This window comes from Lycium ferocissimum, chromosome 7, assembly GCF_029784015.1.
Source record: "Lycium ferocissimum isolate CSIRO_LF1 chromosome 7, AGI_CSIRO_Lferr_CH_V1, whole genome shotgun sequence".
Taxonomy (NCBI): domain Eukaryota; kingdom Viridiplantae; phylum Streptophyta; class Magnoliopsida; order Solanales; family Solanaceae; genus Lycium; species Lycium ferocissimum.
Window position 1 is genome coordinate 2995240 of NC_081348.1, and position 16604 is coordinate 3011843.

General features: G+C 31.4%; 1 long non-coding RNA gene across 2 annotated transcripts; it reads right to left on the reverse strand.

Moving 5' to 3' along the window:
- Positions 1-12277: 12277 nt before the first annotated feature.
- On the reverse strand, positions 12278-13757 carry LOC132062464 (uncharacterized). Of its 2 annotated transcripts, none has more exons than XR_009416183.1 (3): positions 13705-13757; positions 12809-12923; positions 12278-12482 (listed from the first exon to the last, which is right to left on the reverse strand). It is a non-coding gene; the product is annotated as an uncharacterized LOC132062464 (long non-coding RNA). The 2 variants fall into 2 exon arrangements; XR_009416184.1 differs by lacking the exon at positions 13705-13757 and adding an exon at positions 13167-13198.
- Between the last annotated feature and the right edge of the window lie 2847 nt (positions 13758-16604).

The window sequence follows — 16604 nt, forward strand, 5'->3', positions numbered from 1 at the left end:
TTTGGAAAATAGCAAGGATTAAATGTTAAGCATGCTTAGAATATAATGTATATAACAAAATAATAACAAAAGTTCATAGTAGAAAACCTTAATCGAAGATTTTTTGTAGAGTTATTTTAATCGAGTTGTACGCCGCTTTTTCCCAAAATTCGAACTTAGAATCTTGCTCCTTGACTTGAATATACCGAGAATCTAAACTTTCCGGATGAAATTTAATAGAAAATGACGTTTTTGGATGTGGGGACCACCTCGGTTTTGCCTCCAATGGCGTTTTCAACTTTTTTTTTTTTTTTTACCACTGGAGGGACCAGTGGTGGAACCCGATGGGTTTAATGTGGATTCCCATAGCGCGGCATTTCTTTGCTTAGGCCTATAGTGAGAGAAATATTTCTATAGCGCAGTATTTTCTTTGCGCTAAAGCACTTAACGTGGCCGTTACGGTTAAGTGCTTTTAACGATATTTCTTTGCGCTAAAGGTACTTTGTAACATTTTTTTTTGTTGGGGTATTTTGGTTCAAATGGTTTTTTTGGGGGCATTTTGGTTCGACCTAGGAAATAGGCTAATATATAAGGCTACTAGCTCTCATTACAGTTTTTTTTTTAAAGGCTATTGATTAGGACTTAGCATTACGTGAACATGTGCAGTACACACGGTGACAGAACAAAAAAATGCCAAAAAATACCGAGCAGTTGCTGCAACTGGAGTTGAACTGAAGACCTTTCTTTAAATTTGAACCCGCTAAGCCATCTTTCCTATGCTTCATCTCGGTTCAAGTGGATTCAAAGTATACATCTATGAACATTCATCAGAATTTTACCAGTATAAAATATCAAATATTTTCAATTAAGTGGGTTCATTTGAATCCTCTTGACACTTACTGGTCCGCCCCTAAGCATGTATCATTCTAATTCAATTCAATGAAATGAGATTGAATATTTCTCTCTCTATTTTTCTGCCTTCTTCTTCTTCTCGACCTATGCTTCTTCTTCTTCTCGACCTATGCTTCTTCTTCTTTCTATCAATACTAGTCTAGGGTTCATATGATTGTTGAATCCTCAGATTATTTTATGGTATCATAGCTTACAAGTTAGCAAAGCTGACTTATATTGCAATTCCGCAAATTTCTCAAATTCGATCAAAGTGTGCTTAACAGTTCTTGAGGATCTATAAAAATGGTTGTTAATGACGAAAATACAACTCGGAATGGAACTCCAAGTGGGGTTCCAAATGGAACTCAGATTTCGATTCCAATCAATGCAACAAGTTTGAGTACATGACAATCGAGCACCATTGATTACAATCATCCACTGTTCCTGAGTCCTGGTGATGTAAGTGGTGTTCAACTCATTTCTTTTCAACTTACTGGTATTGAGAATTATTTAATTTTGTATATATCAATGAGAATTGCTTTGTTGGGAAGAAATAAGATGGGAATAGTGGATGGGAGTTCTAGAAAGGATAAATTCCCTTTTGAAATGGAAAATCATTGGGGGAGGGTGAATGCGATTGTTTTGTATTGGATTATGGGGTTTGTTGCCAAGAATTGTAAGGGGAATTATGCTTGCATACGGAAAACGCATCTTGTGTGGGAAGAACTGTGTGAAAGATTCACTAAGGTAGATGGATCCACAGTTTCCAATCTTCATAAAGAGATAACAACTTTGTCTCAAGGAACTGCTTTAGTGTCCACATATTTCTAAGACTTAGCGATTTTTGGGTATAATTTGAAGCATTGGTGCCAACTCCATGTTGAAATTGTGAAAGATCAAAAGATTTTATAATACATCTTCAAAAACTGAAGCTATTTCAATTTCTCGTGGGTCTTAATGACTCATACAGTCAAGCCATGAGTCAAATCTTGATGATGATACCACTTCCTTCAATCAGGCATATTCAATGGTTGTGAGTGATGAAAGTCAGAAGTCTGTTGCTGCAACTTCTGGAATTCTAGGGGCAAATTCTGCAGCAAATGCAGGAAATTATGAATCATCTACATTATACTCAAGAACTGGAACTGGAATTAGTGGTAATCCAAAGTTTAAGAAGAATTATAATCTTCCGTGTGAGTTTTGTAAACTCAAAGGGCATACAAAAGAAAATTGCTGGAAGATCATTGGCTATCCTGCAGATTTTGAAGGCTAGAAAGAAAGAAGGAACAACGTACAATCCTTATGCTAGTAATAATAACAATAATAACACAAATGCTGCTTACATTGTGCTGTTGGAAGATAATGCACAATCCAATCCAATGTCAATACTCATGTTGGAGAATCAAACTGTGTACAGTCAGAGATTAGCATACATCAGTTGAATTAGATGTGAAGCCAATGCAGTAGATATTGGCTGTGCTTTATTAGCTTCTAATAGACAGAGGGACTGGATTATAGACACAGGAGCGACAAATCATATGGTGTCTGATTTTGAACTGTTAACTAAGTCATTGGTTACACAAACTTCAAATCCCAAGAAAGTTTTATTTCCAAATGGAGATACAACCTTGGTTAAACATATTAGCAGTAGTTGTATAGCAAAAGGAAACACTATCACTGATGTCTTTCACATTTCCTAATTTAAGTTCAATCTATTAACAGTGTCAAAGTTGACTAAGGAACTGCAGTGCTCAGTAAATTTCTTTCCTGATTTTTGTGTCTTCTAGGATCTCTTTAGTGGTAAGATGAAAGCGATTGGTAAAGAGAATTGAGGATTGTATATCTTGATGGATTCTAATGTCAGGAAGGATAGAAGTGTCATACTGCTACTCAAGAAGTTGAAGAAAACAACATCTCAATGTCAAAGACTGAAGATATTGAGTTGTGGCATATAAGGTTTGGGCATGTTTCCACTACCATTCTTAGGAAGAGTTCATGATATAGTTGATTAGTTGAATAATGCAATGTATGTCCTTGTGCTAAACAAACAAGGTTGTCATTTCTTACAAGTACAATTTCTTCTATATATTGTTTTGATCAGTTGCATATGGATTTGTGGTGTCCTTACAAAGTACCAACTGTTGATGGCAATAGATTCTTTTTTACAATTGTTAATGACTACTCTAGAATGACATGGGCGTTCTTGTTGAAATTAAAGTTTGATGTATGTGTTATTATTCAGCAATTTCTCAAGTTTGTTAAAACACAGTTTGATAAAGTTGTGAAGGTAGTTAGAATAGATAATGGAACTGAGTTTGTTAATTTAGTGTGTGCTAGCGTATTTTCTGAGTTTGGGATGATTCATCAAAAATCATGTACCTATACTCCTCAGCAGAATGGAGTGGCTGAGAGAAAGCATAGGCACATGCTAGAAATTACCAGGACTGTTAAATTTCAAGCAGAAATTCCTATCAAACTAAAGGGCCATTGTGTGATTGCATCAATCTACTTGATCAATAGGCTACCTAGTCCAGTACTAGGCAATAAAACACCTTGTGAGAAACTATTTGGTAAGACGCCTTCACCTCAACACTTAAAAGTGCTAGGTTATCTTTGCTATGCTAAGGTTGTGCAAGAAACGGATAAGTTGATGGGTAGAACAAGAACTGTTGTTCATATGAGATATGCTGAAACTCAAAAAGGTTATGTTTTCTATGATTTGGTCAGTAAACAATATTTTATCTGTTGAATTGTCACTTTTAAGGAGCCTTTCTCTTCAAGAACAATCCAAATACCACAAACACTTCTTTTTTTCTCAGATTCCAACATACACAACTTTCTAGATCTTATCATAGAGTCCAGTACTATTTAACAATATGCAGTTACTCAAAGAAATACTTCTCAACAACCAACTTCAGTACCAAATATACCAGTGCCAAATAAAACCATAAACACTGATCAAATACTATTTGAGTCAATATTCAAGAAGTACATGTACAAGAAGTACATGAACCAATGAACCATGAATAAATACCCCAAGAACTAGAGGAATCAACATCCTGTAGAACCTAATATACCTCAGAATGACACAAGAAAAATCTGGGAGAGGTAGAAAACCTCCCATATGGATGCAGGACTTCATTTCTCTCAACACACAAGGGAATGTTCCTTATTCCATGTCAAACTACATATCTTACCAGCTTTGAAAGCACCATATAGGGCATATGTAGGAACTACATCCTCTATAGTTGAACCTCTCACCTATTAGAGGTTAGTAAAGACTCTAAGTAAGTAGAAGCAACGAAAGCAGAAATTGAGGCTTTACAGTCCAATAACACATGGGAAATGGTGTCCTTACCAGAAAGTAAGACCCATATTGGGTGCAAATGGATTTATAAAGTAAGATATAAGGCAACAGGAGAAATATAGAGGTTTAAAGTCAGACTTTATGGCTAAAGGATATAGTCAAAAGGAAGGCATTGACTGTAAGGAAACATTCTCTCCAGTAATAAAGATGAAAACTGTAAGAACAGTCTTGACTACAGTAGCAAGGAAAAAGTGGCACATACATCAAATGGATATATACAATGTCTTTTTACAAGGTGATCTTAATGATGAAATTTACATGGTACTGCCTCAAGGATTTTCAAGTCGAGGCGAGAAGAATCCCGTGTGTAGACTTATCAAATCCTTGTATGGATTGAAACAAGCTCCAAGGCAATGTAATGCTAAACTAGATGAAGCGCTTAAGATTAAATTTGATTCTTCATTATACATCAAGAAAACAACTGAAGGGGTAAAACTTGTATTAGTGTATGTAGATGGCATGCTTATAACATGTGACAGCTTGGAACTCATTGAAGAAACCAAATCCACTCTACAACTGGCATTTAAAATGAAAGACCTAGTAGAACTAAGATACTTATTAGGTATTGAATTTGCAAGACCTAAGAAAGGAATTCTAATGTATCAAAGAAAGTATTCCTTTTAATTGATCTTTGAGACTGGTTTAAGTGCTGCTAAACTTGTTTCTACTTATCTGGACACAAATCAGAAGTTAACTATTAAAGAGTATGATGATTACAACATGAACAAGTCTGCAGCAGATGATCAACTTACTTATCAAAGTCAATATCAAAAGTTGATAGGTAAACTTTTGTATCTAACTATGACCAGGCCTGATATTGCATTTACTGTGTAAACTTTGAGCCAATTTCTACAGCAACCAAAGAGGACACATATGGAAGCTTCTGTCAGAATAGTTAAGTATGTGAAAAATCATCCAGAACAAGGTGTCTTATTGTCAAGCAGTAAAAATGAAACTATCACAACCTACTGTGATGCAGATTGAGCTGCTTGCCCATATTCAAGAAGGTCTGTTACAGGATATTTGAGAAGATCGGTGATTCACTAGTTTGTTGGAAATCAAAAAAAAAAAACCACTATTTCAAGAAGTTTTGCAGAAGCTGAGTATAGAAGTATTGCTTCTACAGTAGCAAAAAAAAATTTTGATTATTGGGGTTGATTAAAGAGATCGGAGAAGTTCAGTTGCCAGTGAACATTTCAGTGACAGTAAAGCAGCTAAGCAAATTGTTGCTAATCCAGTCTATCATGAAAGAACAAAATACATTGAGATAGATTGCCATTTCATAAGGGAGAAAATTCTACATTGCATGATCTCTACTACCTATATTGCTACCAAGGAACAACCACCTGACATTCTTACGAAGGGACTCAGTAGAGCACAAAATGATCATCTATGTTCCAAGATTGGAACTTGTAATATTTTTGTAGTACCTAGCTTGAGGGGGAGTATTGAGGATAGTAGAATAAAACAGAAAGGGTAGTTTAGTCTTTTTACTCTACCAGTCCGAATCATAATTAGGAAGTTAGTTAGAAGTCTTAACTAACTTTAGGAAATGGCGAAGGGTGAGTTAGTTGATGATTAAGTGTAGAGATTTAGTATATAATGTGTAAGGGGCCGTTTGGTTGGAAACAAGTTATCCCAGGATAACTTATCATGGGATTAATCATTACGGGATTAGTTATTCCACCCTCCCACAGGGATAAAATAACACTACAATCCCGGAATTAGTTATATTTTATCTCAACCAAACGTGGGATAAATTCATCTCAAATACAATCCCGAAATTATTTATCCTTATCTCTTGTACCAAACGAGCCCTAAGTGTGTATCATTCTAATTCAATTCAATGAAATAAGATTGAATATTTCTCTCTCTATTTTTCTGCCTCTTCTTCTTCTTCTTCTTCTTCTTTTTTCTAGCAATATTAGTCTAGGGTTCATATGATTGCTAAATCCTCAGATTATTTCACGTATAAAGGGTTTTTTTTTAACCTGTTATCAATTAACAATCCTACCAATCCTAAACCTTTACAATAATTTATTCAAATTTGTTTGTAATGATATTCGGACCCCAAAGAGTCTCCCTCATAAATTTCTCTCCGCCTTCGTAAATACTTATCTTTTATGAAAAAGAAGAATTATTTCGAAGAGTCTCCCCTTTTCAATTTTTTTTAATTTTCTTTAAAAAAAAGTTTCCCTCTTCAATGAGGTTGCTACTGAGGGAATTCTGATATTTTTCTTCTAATTTTATTTTTATGCTGATAGTTTTTAAAATAAAATACCATTAATTTATCTCAAGGATATTATATTGTGAATATTTTATATAATGTAAATATTTCCATCAATGAGTGTTATATTTACTGTTTATACATTTAGTATACCAAATATACAATATAATCCCTGTAACTAAAAAAAATAAAGATACGCACTATTTAAATATGTGCAGTATATTTAAATATATATATATATATATATATAAGGCTAGTATATGGTTTATCACATATACCACTGAAAAAGAAAAATACACAATGACAACAATTCAATTTGTAATATGTTAATATAATATCTGTAATATTGTATTTGAATTCCAAAAAGGAAAAAAAAGGAAAATTATGTTCGTATAAAAAGTAAATAAGAAACAAAGACACTAGAAAAAGGAAATGGCAAAAAAATCTAATAAAAAAAGAAAAACACTAGAAAAGTAAACTAATTAATACAGCCGTTTCTAGCGTTTTTTATGGGTTAATTGGTTGAGGGGATTTATGATAAAGTATGGCTATTATTGAAATATTATTTTTTGTGCTAAAACATGTACACCACCAAAAAGATTGTTCAATCATATGTCACGAAAAGATTGTTCTTCTATATTTAGACGAGATGACTTTACAAAATAAAAAAATGAACTGTTTTGACCACAATTTCAAAAATCTCTTTCTTAAACTGAGCTAAAGACAAATAATCATTTATAAAATCCATATGTTATAAAATAATTGATCAAAGAGCTAGCACAGAAATTCTTTATTTCACATTTAAAAGAATGAAAGATTGGTGGACATGCAAAAAATATCTCTAAAGATAACATCAATATGTTATAATAATATTTATAACATCAAATATGCCAACATAAAACCTTATAGAAAAAATTTCATATGGATGCCGAATACTAACTTTTTTTTTAAAAACCTCTCGGATTGTGAACGATGAAGAGTTAAACAAGGTTTGATCTTCACAGTCGTGACTGTTGGCATTACATCCATACGAACAAATCTCTTAACGTGGTGGAACAACTTTGATGGAGAGAGTGCTTTTATGAATCCTCTCTTCAGCTCATCCCGCCTTTTTATTTTGATGGTATGTGATATTATTGAAATCACCGCAAGTGGCGGCTTGATTTATAAATGTATGTTATCTTTACATGACTATGATTGAAGGTGGAGATCCTCCATAGTGTGCAAAATATATAAATGAATCAATGGTGACAAAGATATGGCACTTCAGGGGAGTTTCTCATTTCAATGGTAATCTATTTCTTTTGAAAACTCTTCAAGAGTTTCAATAATTCTCAAGTCATCAACTTGCACTAACCAATATGACAGTTTTGACTTTCACAAAGACGTAAGGATAAATAGAGTCATTTTTGCCCATAGTCGTTAAATATTCATTAAGATGATAAAATCGCGTTCACTTTGCTTAACTTAATTCATATAAGAATTATGAATAAATTTCTACAACTTGTATATGTGCATTTAAAATTCTTAAGAATTTTCATATAAATTTTGTCAAGGGACAATATTTATCAAAATGATGTGATAGAGCAGTATATTTAGCAAGACATTTCAAAATAATTTCTATGTTAGCATGCTTTAATAGGCGTAGAATTTAAATCCCGCAATCTTTTACAATATTGCGCTATATTGTACCAAAGATTTTGTCAATGATATATCATTTATATCGATTCGCAATATGACATAACTTATTGAGATCTCATCACTTTCATTAAGTACTAAACCTCTCATGAGGTTTAATGAATGTTATGTCGAAGGCTCTTCAAGAGCACATTGCCATCTTATAATGAGCAGATATTTTTCAATGATTATTGCGTTTGGAACCGATTAGTCTTCACGCTTCATGCATGTTAGATCATATTTGACATGAATTTAATATTTTATATATGAAATGTAGAAATTATTCCATCATTTGAGTTGTTATATGAATGAGGATCACACTAATGATAATTATACATATTAGTATTCTCTCCCCTTTATGTTAGAAAAACTAACATATATCCCAATAGAATCCCTGTAATCTAGATTAATTAATCATATACCCCACAAAAAAATAAAGATACACGAACCTATTTGAAGGGAGAATTATCATAATTTATTAGTCCGAAGTATATACAATATATATATATATATATATCATAATGGCTAGCTATTTATCGGAGGCATTCAATCACATATAAACCACTAACAAGAAAATTAGATTACATAATCTGAAAAAATACTCAAATTTTGAGCAAACTTTGCATATGTCAATTTGTAATATGACCTGTCTTAATATAAGACATAAGATATCTGTATATTGTATTTAATTTTTCCAAATTTAGGGAAAAAAAGGAAAATTATGGGAACAAGTATAAAAAATAAATTCTTAAGAAACAATAAGACACATATATTTGAATGGCAAAAAATCTAATTTAAAGTAAAGAAAAACATGTGCTATTTGTTTTAATAAAAGTAAACTGAATTATTTTTGTACAATAAGCCGTTTCTGGCATGCGTTTTTATTTGGGTTAATCGAGTAACCTTTCATAGGGATTTTTTTAAAGTATGATATTATTGAAATCATTTAAATTTTTGATAGTCATTTACTTTAGTAAACAGTTTACTAGAACTTTTGTTTCGATCATCACACCTTCAAATATTACAATCTAGGATGAATGACATAATAATATATAAGCTCTTCTTTTGAGCCTTTAATTTATTCTCCATGATCTTTCTATATTTGTGAAATATATTTATGACTTTTTAGCTTGATCATTAATTTTAATTACAAATACTAACAAATATTTAAAAAAGTTTTAGTTTACTATTTTCATGAAACCACACATTTGGACATCTAAAGAAATCAATTTTATTTCTTAAACATTAAGTTCTAAACTTCTAAGTATTTCAAACATCTCCTTGGACAATCTTAAAATATTTTGAGGGAGTATTCGTAAGATATTTCCTTCAAGAAAAATACATGAATAGTTATGTGAAATTCAACTAATCATTTATCATGTGGTTATAATAAATCATATTCTATAAAATCTTTTTATTTGCCTTGAGAATGATATATAATAAAAGTCCAAGATAATTTGAATATATATAAGATTGAATGATTTTATACCACAAAATAACATCTATATCTTTTGCTATTTTATCTCTTGGGGATAAGTTGATGGTATTTCTTTGGAATAAAACTTTTTATAGATAGTTTATACATTCTTTCAATAGCTCATTATTTCTCCGAGTCCGCTTTAATATATTTCCCAAACTTTTTCTACTTGTAAAGTTATACCGATCTTTAGACCACCAAAATACATATAGAACAATACCTTAGTAAGTTACGCAATACCAAGCGTTCATTAATGTGACAACTTTACTTCTCGGTTTCTAATTATACCCCCAAATTGCATACAACTTACTTTCCATAAACATGCATATAATACCAAATTAATAATAACGGGAATAAGTTCTCATAATATGACCAAACTAGCAAAGGGAAGGGACAAAATATATTCCGTTTAATATAGTGAAAGAACATTTTCATTATGAGGAATAAAAATAAAAAAAATTGGATGTCTTTTTCTTTTAACAAATATAGATATTATATCAATTTCCAAAATTACATATAAATTTGACGTTTGAAACCAAAGGATTTTGAGAATTGCAATTGATATCAAGATATTGAATTGAAACGGTTGGACACTTTCAACCGCGATATATTTCAATTTGTATGTACTTTGTCCTACGACTTCCATAGTTTGATATTAGGTCCGATGTCTAAACTCAACCAAGATTAGTACTTGACAATTCATTTCCAAAGTAAAAACATGTACAAAAATAGGATAATATTTATCCGCTTTATTAACTACGAGTCTTACTTCTTCTGAGATAAGTTTGATTTAATGTTTTGGACAAACAGACTTAGTTAAGGATTTTTGAGTTTGCTACTAAAAGTAGATGCAGCCTTTACTCACTAAGGCATAACATGGAGAGTTTTTTTTACTCAATTATTCTACCTCTTGAGGCGTGGCTTGATATATTCACAACCAGGCTAAAGATAATTTAAAAATTTGTCACATTCACTTTAAGGAATATAGTATTTGTAACATTTATCAAAAGTTTCATTCAAGAATGGAACACACATCATCTCTACGTGTTGCGAGAGAGATCAAATTATGATAATACTTTTAGTTACGCAATTAAGTCGTATTCACATAAAGTATTTGTCTAACATGTCTTCAATTGTAATCAAATAACGTGCAAATATTATCACTTTTGGTGATTAACAAATTTAATTAACGAGATTTGTAAAATATAATCACTTCGGGATCATATTTTCTTCAAAGTTTGATATTTAGTATATGTTAAAGTCGTTTTAGTTTTAAACACTGATGTTCATTAATATCCAATATTTCAAATTTGCTTCATCTTTCAAGACCATACTCTTCCATATATTCAAACGATCATATTATCAACAACAAAAGGATGTTCGTTTCATATATCGTAACACTCATTTGATTAGCCTATTTGTAACGTGTTATAAAATAATAAAGAAGCAAGAAGAATATTATAGGAAAGAGAGAAGAGAGAATTCTTTATTTCTCCTGCACGGGATGAAATTTTTTTTAAAATTTTAGAGAGAATTGAAGGTTCACAAACCCTCGCAAACCTATAAAATTTTCCTAAAGATGGAATGCAACAATATTATAATAATATTTTTGGAAATTTTTAATATTGTAAATTTGAAAATTTTTATCATTAACTCAAATCAATCCTATGTTAACCGAGTTATTGTCCATAAAAGTTTAAAGATTTGGACTAGCTCTGGGTCCACCAGACTAGGTGCTATAAAAAGTTTGGCCCACGAATTATGTAAAGGGAAAACAACACCAAATACCCCTAAAATATAAAATAATTATTCGCCCCATGCCCCTCCTAAACTAATTCTCTTCTTATCCAACTGGCCAAAACTATTTACCCGATGTATCCCCTCGTCCAAAATCTTTCCTCCATGATATCATCGCAGTTTATTTATATATCATGGAGGACTAAGAGAAGGACTGAAGCAATCCTCCATGATACTATCTCTGTATATTCATATATTACGATGGTACCATATCTCGAGGAATGTCTCATGAAATAACCGATTATCGAATGAAGATCCCATGATACCATCACAGTTTATGTATATAAGATGATGGTATCATAGAGGTTTTTTTCCGAGAAAAGTGTCTTTTTGAATAAATGAACATGATCATCCATAATACCATCTCAATATATTTATATACCATGATGGTATCATGAAGGACTAAGAGAAGGACTAAAGCAGTCTTGTATGATACCATCTCATATATTTATATACCATGTTGGTATCATAATTTTGGAGACATCTCGGATAAATAGTTTTGATTTTTTCTGGGGGTACGAAAGTAATGGGGATATGAGCGAATAATTATTTTGGTTTGCGAGGGCACGCACATTCTTATCCCTTATGTAAACTCAAATTTAGCCTAATAGTTAGGCAATTGGAGGGCATTTACCCACAGTATGATATACTGAACTAATAACATGGATGATATTGAATTAATTGTACGGTTTACCCTTCAAATGGATTGGTTTTTAAGCCATAAATTTTTTAAAGCACGGACATAACTTGTGGATATTATGATGCGTAATTTATGCCTCTCTAGACATAAGTTTTATTTTAGAAGGCTCAAATTAAAGACCAGCCCATTTGAAGGGCAAAAATTAAAGACCAACACAAAATAGGGACCAATGACCCGATGATTTTCACGAATATTCACTTTTAGGAATATACAGCAGTAGTATATGTATATACTCCTTAGTAAGAAAGAGCAAGAATGTATATAAGCAGGTAAGGCGCAATTGACGATGGCCATAGTAAAAACTCAAGTTTTCCGGTGCCAGACATATCATCAAACACCTTGAGCGCATAGTCCACTTCAGATTTTCCTGTTTAATTTTGCACTAATTAGTTTGTAACAAAGACAAAATTCGTCAAAAAGACATACGTAATACTCGTGCGATTTCTAGCACAAACACTGACATGCATGTAAAATTCTAGAAATACATTATTCAAAACGAATAGGAATTAACATCTCCACTCGAAACTGTGATAACAAAGAAAAGAATTGAAGTGCAATTAAAAAAATTGCACAAAAGAACTCTGAACCAGAGAGGTGACACCAGATACTGAGATACAGACCAATCAGCATAAGATTTCATACTTTGAAAGAGTAAAACATAGAGATAAGCATTGAAGAAGGTTCAACACTCACCAAGACATCTTGAAAGGGGGTAGAGGAGAGAGCAGAGTCCAGTAGTTTCTTCTCATTGAATTCAAAAAGAAAAATCCAATCCGCAGTTTGATACCTTCAATTATTTGGTCCACATCTGAAAATTCTCAAAAACCTAAGATGAAAATTTCGAATTCCATAATGAAAATAAGTAAGAGAAATTATCAAGATGCAACACTTAAGGAATCAAAAGTAACCATAAATGACTAAATACTAAATAGAGATGCAGATACAAAACAAAAAAGGAAGAAGAAGCACAAAAAACACAGGGAAAGTGCGAAAGAGAAGCAATTTTGGAATAGGCAATCAGGAAGAAGAAGATGAAGATTTTAGATGAGACCAAATTTGTGAAATCTATTGAAGCATTAGACTCCCCAATTTGCCCTTGAAAATTTCTGAAATCCCAAAAATTGCCCTTGTTCTATAATAGTAGAGAATTGAAAAATAATCCAAGTTTGTAAAGCCTAAACTCCCATTTCTATAATAGTAGAGAATTGAAAAAATAATCCAAGTTTGTAAAGCAACTAACAAATAATCATGATTTAACAAAGCGATAAACTCCTACTGCTTCTTCTGAGCTGGGTCCTTCTCAACTAACTTCTCTTATATGCCATTGGTATTTGGCAGAACTGCAAATTGTCATTGGCACTTGACACTGCAAATTGTCATTGCATTTGACCAAATCACTATCCTGGAGTTTAGTTTCATATTTTAAATACCGAGGACAAAAAGTTTCAAACTCCATAATATTATCCTGAAGTATCACTTGTATAAGTTTCATACTCCAGGATAGTCTTTCATTTGCAACAATTCAATTTGTAGAAGTTTCTAATTTTAGCGACAGAAGTTTGAACATAAGTCATAACATGTCTGCATACCTTTTTTGGGTCAACATACCTGCTTGCATTTTCATATCTTAAAGTTCTTTTACTTTTATTTTACAGTATGAGTAAAGGAGTATATTTTAGATGTAGATTAAGCCCGTTAATGGGTCCAAGCCGACCAGACCGGCAACCGGTTAGGAAACTGGCTGGTTTCTGGTCAAAATACCGGAAACGGTTAACCGGTCCTAAAATTGGAAACCAGAACCGGCCGGTTCTAAACTTTAAAAAAAAAAAAAAACCTTTTTTGTTTTTGTTTTTTGTATAGTATATGTATATTATAGTATTTCTTAGTATATTGTAGGTATATTTATATATGATATATAAGTTTATAACTAAAGTTTATATATTTACTAACTAACAATATATATATATATATATATATTATTAAGTTATATGCTAGATATAGTTATAACTAAGAATATTTATAATATAAGTATATTTATATTAGATATACCTAAAATATACTAAGAATATACTTATAATATAAATATACTTAAGTTATAATACATATAACTTAAACATATATACTTATAAGTTATAAGTATATATAGTATACATATAACTTAAACATATATATATATATATATATATATATATATAAGTTATACGTATTATAACTTAAGTTATTTATAAGTTAAGCTTTTTTTCTAAGTTTATAAATTCCTATTTTATAACTTAAGTATATTTATATTATAAGTATATTCTAAGTATATTTTAGTTATTTTCCAAATATATAACTTTCTATTTTTTAATTTAAGTAGATGTATATATATATGTTTAAGTTATATGTATACTATGTATACTTATATATGTGTAAGTTATATTTATTATAACTTAAGTTTTTTCTAAGTTTATAAATTTCTATTTTATAACTTAATATAAGTATATTCTTAGTATATTTTAGTTATTTTCCAAGTATATAACTTTCTATTTTTTAATTTAAGTAGATGTATATTATAAGTATATTCTTAGTATATTCCTAACTTAATATAAGTAAAAATATGAACACAAGTAAATAGAAGAAAGCTCAATGAGCCATATATTTTATTCATTCATGGATAACATCTATTTGCAAGTTGTAGTTTTTTTTTAACTTGCAAATAATACATGAGTTGCAAAAAAGTAGTAGAATAATAAAATCAAAAAGTGTCAATCATTCGGCTAATATCCGTCATATCATATTCGATCATTGAGATAACTTCAAAGTCTTCCATTTGGTCTATTCCACTTGCTGTCAAATCTTTAATCTCTTCCTCTTCGCCTTCTACCGTTTCGAGTTTTGGTTGCGTCGCTCCGATCTAATCCAATCGCGAATGCAAACTAGTATTTGCAAGCCAACTGATAATGAGTGTCTATGGTCTCCAATTTGTTGTCATCCTTGGCTAAATGCACTTTCCGAAGCTACGGTTGATATTTGAACCGTAAGGATATCTCGAGCCATTCTTGAAAGTACCAGATGACTCGTCTTGTATTTCTTCGACCATGCTAAGACGTCCAAATCAACTAGTTGGTTGATATCCACATTTGGTTGCATCAAATAAAGGCGATATTCATCAAAGTTTGCATTGTGAGAAGGAGTTGGATGTGAATGTAAAACTTTTAAATTCGACAAACCCGACAAGCCCTTTTTGCTACTTTGAGAAGTAGTAGGGCGTGGAGCAAGGGGTGTAGCACTTTCTTCCAAAGTAGAATAATGACTAAAAACTTTTCTAAACTCGGCATCAATCGCGAGCTCGGCGTCTTGTAAAGATGGTTCAACCCCCTCGTCAATTTCTAAATAGTTATAAATTTGATCAACCAATGCTCTAGTATAAGACATTTTAAAACAAGGATTTAAAAGAGAACCCAATATAAATAAAGTTGGGATGGAAAAAAATACTTCTTAAATTTTGTTGTCATAGAAAAAATAGCCGCTTGATAACCGGATTTATCTTTATACTCATATAAAACTCTAGCTATTTCCGCTAAGTAGGATAAAATTTCGGTTACCATGGGATATAATTGTCTAGAAAAAGCAAGAGTTGCATTATAAATATTTTGTAAAAGTTCAATACATTCCTTAACATCTTCCCAATCGGTAATATTTAACCAATCATCACTATCCGTATTAAAATGGTTGTGAACTTGTTGTATGGAAATCTTATAATCATATGCTTGTTGTAACATAATGTAAGTGTAGTTCCACCTAGTGTCAACTTCTACTTGAATTTTCCTAGGTCTAAGGCCATTTTGCACACAAGAATTCTTAAAATCTCTCATTTTTTGCTTATTAGCATTATAAAAAAGAAAAGCAACCGCATTTCTAACTTTTTGAATAGAATCTTCAAAATAGTCAAGACCATCTCTAACAATCAAGTTTAAAATGTGACAACTACATCTCACATGAAAAATATTTTTTAGCGGAGGATTTAATTCCCTTTTTAAAAGACCAACCGCCTTTGTATTATTAGAAGCATTATCTAAAGTAATACAAAGTGTTTTTCTATAAATGTTAAAAAATTTCATAATAGTTGACATTGAATCAGCTAAAAATTTCCGCCATGATGACCTTTCCCTTCATCATATAAAAAAGCTATAATTCTTTTTTGCATCACCCAATTATCATCAACCCAATGACATGTAATAACAAAAAAACCTAACTTGTTAAGACTAAGACCCAAATTGGCGATAAGAGAAACACTACAATTTAAAGAATTAAATACATGGCGCAAATAAAATCTATATTTTTTTTATATAAATCTATAATATCTGCTCTACAAGTACTTCTAGGAATATTCTCAAACAACGGATTATAACAACGTTGAATATAAGTAACAAACCCCAAACCCGAAGGAAAGGAAAATGGTAGAGCATCAAAAGCAACCATTTTAGCTATTTCTATATGATCTTTTTTC